Genomic DNA, 6,688 nt, shown 5'->3' with positions numbered 1-6,688 from the left:
ACCACCTGCACTGAGCTAACACTGACCTTCCCTGTGTGTCTCTGCCCTCCTGTCCTGCATTGAACTAACACTGTCCTTCCCTCTGTGTCACTGCCCACGTCCAGCACTGAGCTAACACTTTACTTCCCTGTGTGTCTCTGCCCTCCTCCTGCACTGAGCTAACACCGACCTTCCCTGTGAGTCTCTGCCCATCCCCTGCACTGAGCTGACACTGACCTTCCCCGCGTGTCTCTGCCCGCCTCCAGCACTGAGCTAACACTGTTCTTCCCTGTGTGTCTCCGCCCACATCCTGCACTGAGCTAACACTGAACTTACCTGTGTGTCTCTGCCAAACCCCTGCACTGAGCTGACACTGACCTTCCCCGCGTGTCTCTGCCCACCTCCTGCTCTGAGCTACCACTGACCTTCACTTTGTGTCTCTGCCCACCTCCTGCACTGAGCTAACACTGACCTTCCCTGTGTTTCTCTACACACCACCTGCACTGAGCAAACACTGACCTTCACTGTGTGTCTCTACCCTCCTCCTGCACTGAGCTAACACTGACCTGCCCTGTGAGTCTATGCACACCTGCAGCTCTGAGCTAACACTGACTTTCCCAGTGTGTCTCGTCCTTTCGTTGTCACAGATGGAATGATCTTCAGTCACCTCGTTTAAACCACCGCAATCACTCTCTGTCTATTTTCAATTTCCACTGTAAAACCTTAACAAGCACTTCTCATGGCTTCATTTCCACTGTGCCATTCCATAGAGTTCCATGTGTAACCCAAGCGATCTGCATTGTATTTGCCAATTGTTGCTAAATAAAAGTTAAATAAAAGTTTCCGCCAGTTATCGAAGTTGGGACCATTCGAGTGTGAGGCGCAAATGATAACCTCTACACTACGGAAACCTCAGTGCGCTGATTTATAACGGGAAATGTATGAAAATGCTTCTGCACCTGGTTTGTTTGAATCTGGACTGAATAGTTGTTGAAATTGTTGATGAATTTGCTGAAGTCGGTGCTCTTTTACGAAAGCAATGTGTACAGTCTGTCCGAGTATGGGCGCAGCTCTCTGTCATGGCAGGAGAAACTGTTAACATGAATTGTGAGATGTGACGGTATAATTCATCTCGCAGAGAAGGGCAAACAGGGCATAGTGTGGCCGAGGTCTGCGGCGCTGGATTTAGGCTCCAGTCTCTTCGCGGACGTGGGTTCGTATCCCACCGCTATCAGACGCTTAGGATCTTCTTCATTCCTGTACATCTTGCACTTGTATTTTCTGAACAATAACTAATGGTTATCTCGGACTTGTAAGTCTTATATTGCTGATTACATATTAAACTCTTCTCTAAAAATCGTTGTTCCTAAGTTAGTAGTATGTTGATCCAACTAAAATTTTAAAGCCATTTGTACTTGATTTATGTATCTGTTGTGGGAGAACAAGGTGCTGTTGAGCAAACAGTCCCAAATCACACACTGATCAGGTGTTTTCCATTCATTGGCATTAAGACATCAGCTTTGAGTAACTCAGTTAGAGGTGTGGTGATGACTTATCAACTCAGGACCTGCCCATGACATTAATTGCGTCAATGAAACGCTGTAATTTTCTTCAAAAATTATGGACAGACGTCTCTGTGGTGCAATAGTTTCGAGCGTTCTGTGTTAACTGAATGGTTGGTGGTTCAGGCCCACACTGGGAAGATCCTCTTCTGTAAGAAATATATTCTTCTACAATTCTTTCCTCTCACTGGAAACAATGTCATGAACGACTTCAGAACTGCTTGTCTTCATATATTGTTTCCATTTCCTGTATTTTTTAACCGACATATTACTGGAACATTTGATAAAATTTCCAAATCACTCGTCGCAGGACATGTGGGAACACCATTCCTGTCCTTCTCTCGCTCCAATATTCTTTCTGCCACTCTGCCTTTTTAAATGATTGTTTTTCTCTCTCTCTCTCTCCTTCTCTCTCTCTCTCTATCACTCACTCTCTCATTCTCTCTCTCGCTCTCTCCTTCTCTCTCTATCTCTATCAATCTCTCCCTCTCCTCTCTCTCTCTCTCTCTATCACTCACTCTCTCTTTCTCTCTCTCGCTCTCTCCCTCTCTCTCTATCTCTATAAATCTCTCTCTTTCTCTCTCTCTATGTCTCTCTCCCTGTTTGTCTTTCCTTATCTGTCTCAGACATTCTGACTCTCCTCACAAGGATCCAGGAAATGGACAATGGTAATTGTCCAGTCCTCACATCTCCTGCTGCCCCAATCTGTCCAAGGATCCTTGCGTTTGACACAACGCCTTATCACAGTTTCGAGACATGTCTATTTGAAGGGATTTTTAACCCTGAGATATTAAATTGAAAACTGGTTCCTACTTACTGTTGATAAACAGAGTCAGATGGGTGGATTAATGGAATTTTCCTAAGATTTTGCCTATCTGAGAATCAATCCCGTGTCCTCTCGCTAGTGAGGCGTGAGCTCTTGCCAATATGTTACAGGACTACATAATAATAGGCTGGTGTAGTTACTGTGTGTGCGTTGCATTCCCCAAAGCATCATATAGTGACTATGTGTGTTAAACTGCAAAGAGGGGCCTAGTTTAGAGACTATATGTGTTGGACTGCCCAAAGGAGGCCAGTGTACTGTCTGTACAGCTATGCACTGCCCACAAAAGGTCAGTGTAGTGACTGTCTGTGTTAGACTACCCAAAAGAGATCAATGTAGTATCTGTCTCTGTTTCACCGCCCAGAAGAGGCGAATCTAAAGACTGTGTGTTAAACTGGCCACAGGAAATCAGTGTAGTGACTCTGTGCGACATACTGCCCACAACACAATAGTGCCCACAGCGGGTTAGTGCAGTCACTGTGCATGTGTTGCGCTGCCCATTGGAGGCTAGTGTATTGATCGTGTGAGCCATACTGCCCACAAGAGGCTCGTGCTGTAGATGTGTGTTAAGCTTCCCCATTCTTGTGTCCTCACCACCAGTCTCTCCTGGAGCTCGACATCTAATCCTACAACTCTATTGCCTTGTGTGAAATGCAAGTTGTTGATGTTGAAAAATAGAAACGTTGGCAACTGCTTCCTTGCGATTGGCAAACTATAACTGATCATCATTGTAAACAGGAGTATATATTATGTGCAATAAATTGTTTCATCCTGTCACTGTTTTCACTTTATTGTATTCTGTTCGCTAATATTTCAACAACTTGAGATCAAACGGGACCAACCCCTCCACGTTCAAGTTACCCCATTGGCTTCAACAAGACAGTAACAACGGAATTCACTTGAGTCGCAGGAACAATGTTTTGTCATAGAATAATTGTATCATACAGCACATAAAGATGCCATTCATGCCACCATGTTGGCGCCGACTCCGAAAAGAGCAATCCAACTCAATCCCGCTTTCCCGCTTTCTCTCCGTAGCCCTGCAGTCTTGTCCTCCCTAAATACTCATCTACTTCTCTCTGTAAAATTATTGTTGAATCGGATTTCAGTTGCCTGTCAGGTAATACATTACCGAACCACACAACTCGTTAGGTAATAATTTCCCTACAATAGTTGGCATACCCTATCTCTCTTATCTTTTATCACTTGTGTACAGGGTAGAATTAAAGTACATGCTTCCATGTCAATCCTCGTTAGTATAGTAGTGAGTATCCCCGCCTGTCACGCGGGAAACGCGGGTTCAATTCCCCGACGGGGAGATCATTTTAGTATTTGTTACCAAATTAAACCACGTTGTTATTGTTTTGTGTCAATCAGAAAATATTGGGGGTAAAAGGTTCTTTTGACCCAAGTGTCTTTTCTCCCCGAAACTACACAATCTATACCTTTGCACCATATTCAGCGAAGCTTTTTTAGAAAACTCGAATTTGTGATAAAACGCTGTATCAAATGAAACAATTATTAATATTCAAACGCACCATTGACTGTTTGAATAATATTCCATGCCAAATGCAATAATTATTTCAAGTGATTTTCTGGAAGCTGGAGGTTAGCATAGACACACACTCTTGATTAAGTTTGATGTCCATTCATCATCACAAACACAGTCCTAGAGATAGTGGATTCAGGGATTCAGGCATTCTGTAAATAGGGTAACCAAAACGTTGTGATAAATATTCTATTATGTGGAATGAAAATGTTCATCGTTTGTTTAATACCTATTATGCATCGTAATAGGTATTAAGCAAACGATGAACAACGCTGTCTCTTTGCATATGAATGGATATGGCGTTGTCTAACACTGTATGTACAAGTTTCCAAAAAACAGCTACATTTTGAATTCGGTTAATATCACCGTTTATGTCGTCAAGTCGCGTTGAATAGATGTATAATAGTCCTTATTGTACCGATCACAGCAGCAATATTTGTTTTACATTACCACGTATGTCCGCATTGAACTCGGAGATCGATATATTTCCAGATTTTCTCCATCTCCTTATTTTTCATATGGTAATCACTTGGGATATTTACAGCAATCCTACTGCATGCAAATTCTAATTACCCATTGATGTCAATATCTGATCTGTTACACCTGATTGATCTGTGTGCATGTAGTTCAATGTATCTCTATCAAATGCAAGGACTATTATATTATAATTGTAAACCACAGATTATTGTAAAGTTGCTTAGTTTTATCACATTCCCTAACCGATGTTATTACGAGTTGAATTTTACGTCAATATCAATTTTTTTACGAATTGTGTAGCGAATATATTTAGCTGCATTGTTCAGTTTGATCAGATATCCTGTGTTTTTATTATCATTGTTAAGATAACAATGATCACGGTGGCGAAAGTAATAACATATCCATGTACGAATGAACACAAGCAATAAAACCAGGAACCTTGAGAGGGAAGACTAGTGTTAGTGTTAGAAGATTAATAAATACGAACACGGTTCGTAGTCAGTTGACGAATAGCTTTTCTGGGATAATAATACCTTCAATAATAACAATAATAAAAGCAATAATAGTAATCAATTAGTCACGTTGTTCCACAAATGTTTGTGGACTATTACTACTACTACCTATTGCTTTTCGGCCACAAAACGTCGGTAAATTCACTTTACTCTATATTATGTGAAACGCCTTGAGACGTCTTGGAGACGTGATCAGGCGATATGACAAATGCCAGGTTAATTAATATTATTATTGTTGGCAGTACCTCTGCTGCTATTGTAACATAATGGGCTGTAATTAAAATTGTGGTCAATACGGTGACTGAACCCGCGGCATTGTCGTTATTAGTGGTTAGAGCACTCGCTTTGCGAGAGACCTGAGTTCAATTCCAGGCAGGTCATGGCCAAACCTTGGGCAAATTTCGTTTCTCCACACAGAGCACTAATAATAATCCCTCCAAAACTAAACAATAATAAATTGGTCATTTTCAAACTACGACTGTTTGTGGGGCATTGCTGTGCGCAATTGGCTGCCGCGTTTGCCCACAAAAAATAAACAGACAATTGACTACACAGTGCGTTCTGTGAAGCGTTTTGCGACGTCCTCCCTACGTGAAAAGCGCTATATCAAATGCAAGGATTATTATTATAATAATAATTATTCTGTGAAGCACCTTGAGAGATATTGAAGACATGAAAAGGCGCTATCACAAACTCCAGCTTAAATATTATTATTGTTGTTGTCAGCAGCACTGCAGCTAATGTAACATAATGGGCCGCAATTAAAATTATGGCCCGTACGGTGATTGAACCCGCGAACTTGGCCTTATTAGCACCGCGCTCTCAACCACTGAGCTGACGGCCTGACTTACTGAGTGAATCACTGGAAGCTCTGATTTCTGATATAAGGTAAGAAAACTTGTGACTGACATATTATGGTGCATTTTCCGCACAGCAGACAGATACGTTATTCAATTAATTTAACCGATCTGCTGCTGCAACGTAACCTTGAGGCAGTGGCATAATCTCCCGGACACCCACTTGCTCAGGAGAAATTTTATACCGAGCAGTTCAGTTGAAGAGCGGTAACAAATCAATTTTTAACTGAACTAATTTGTTCTGAAACCAATTCCGGATATTTTATGTGATTATTGCCTTGGTTTGTGTCTTTAATAAAGGAAACGATTATCGGCTGTTTTGATTTGAATAAAACAGATCATTTCCCCGAAAAATATAGTCAACTTACTTTAAACTATATTGTGTGAAGAGTTTTTAGACGTCTTGAAGACGCTATATGGGGCTATATCAAATGCAAGTATTATTATTATTATTGGTGCTGTGAAGCGCAGCTACGATTGCAGGACATATCTGCTTGTTTTTGTACACAAGCAAATGTCGGTACCAATCGAAAAAACAAAATGAAATGCTTCCCTGACCGGGAATCGAACCCGGGCCGCGGCGGTGAGAGCGCCGAATCCTAAACCACTAGACCATCAGGGAACATACTGGAAAGCAATAATCCTCTCACACATAAAAAAGAGATCCAAAAGAAATTTGAAGCGTTGTTGAAACACACGCAGAGAATCCAGGGACTGAGCAACTTTCATTGCATCTCGTCATCAACAAAAGAACAACAACAGCAAAACTATATAACCGATCAAGGTGTACTCCAAGGCCTGGGTACACACATCTACGTTGGTGACACGATTCAAGTTTATAATTCCCAGCACATATCTGAATGACATCGCTCTTCAGAGCCGTGCGAGCACCTTTACAGATCAATCTGCGATGCGCCAGCCATCTTGGT

The 6,688-nt window shown here is 41.8% G+C and overlaps 1 non-coding gene across 1 annotated transcript; it reads right to left on the bottom strand.

Moving 5' to 3' along the window:
• Positions 1–6,308: 6,308 nt before the first annotated feature.
• On the bottom strand, positions 6,309–6,381 carry trnae-cuc. Its single transcript has one exon. It is a non-coding gene; the product is annotated as a tRNA-Glu (tRNA).
• Between the last annotated feature and the right edge of the window lie 307 nt (positions 6,382–6,688).

The sequence above is a fragment of the Callorhinchus milii genome, unplaced genomic scaffold (genome assembly GCF_018977255.1).
Source record: "Callorhinchus milii isolate IMCB2004 unplaced genomic scaffold, IMCB_Cmil_1.0 Scaffold135, whole genome shotgun sequence".
In the NCBI taxonomy this organism is placed as follows: Eukaryota; Metazoa; Chordata; class Chondrichthyes; order Chimaeriformes; family Callorhinchidae; genus Callorhinchus; species Callorhinchus milii.
This window is presented reverse-complemented; position numbering and strand designations above follow the sequence as displayed.